The sequence below is a fragment of the Octopus bimaculoides genome, chromosome 14 (assembly GCF_001194135.2).
Source record: "Octopus bimaculoides isolate UCB-OBI-ISO-001 chromosome 14, ASM119413v2, whole genome shotgun sequence".
NCBI classification, from domain to species: domain Eukaryota; kingdom Metazoa; phylum Mollusca; class Cephalopoda; order Octopoda; family Octopodidae; genus Octopus; species Octopus bimaculoides.
The window spans coordinates 48,612,524-48,613,095 of NC_068994.1; positions in this window are offsets into that span (position 1 = coordinate 48,612,524).

Consider the following 572-nt stretch of genomic DNA (forward strand, 5'->3'; position numbering starts at 1 on the left):
GGTGGTGGTGGTGGTGGTGGTTGTGGTGGTGGTGGTGGTTGTGGCGTAGTGGTAGTGGTGGTTGTTGTGTTCGTGGTGGTGGTGGTGGTGGTGGTGGTAGTGATGACAGTGGTGACGTTTGTAGTAGTGGTGATTGTGGTGGTGGTGATGACAATGGTGGTGCTTGTTGTAGTGGTGGTAGTGGTTGTCGTTGTCGTTACGGTTACTGCTTCCACTCTTGGTCATATTGTTATTGTTGTTGTTGCTGTTGTTGTTACTCCTGATGTTATTGTTGTTCTTCTCGTTGCTGCTACTACTGGTGCTGCTGCTGCTACCATTGTTATTTTTGTTGTTGTTGTGCTGTCGTTGTTATTGCTGTAGCTGCAGTCCTTGTTGTTGTTTGACCCATTCCGCCCATGATTTAGCAGACCTGAGACCTATGATCAAAAGCATTCCAGGCATGGCCATCCCGTCAATCTAGAGGGTATGTAAGCTCACATTATCTAATATGTCATTCATTTTTTTTACGCCGTCAGGATTCCGCGTTCAGTCCCCTGGGTGGCACTATAGCCTCGGACCGGCCACACCCTTAT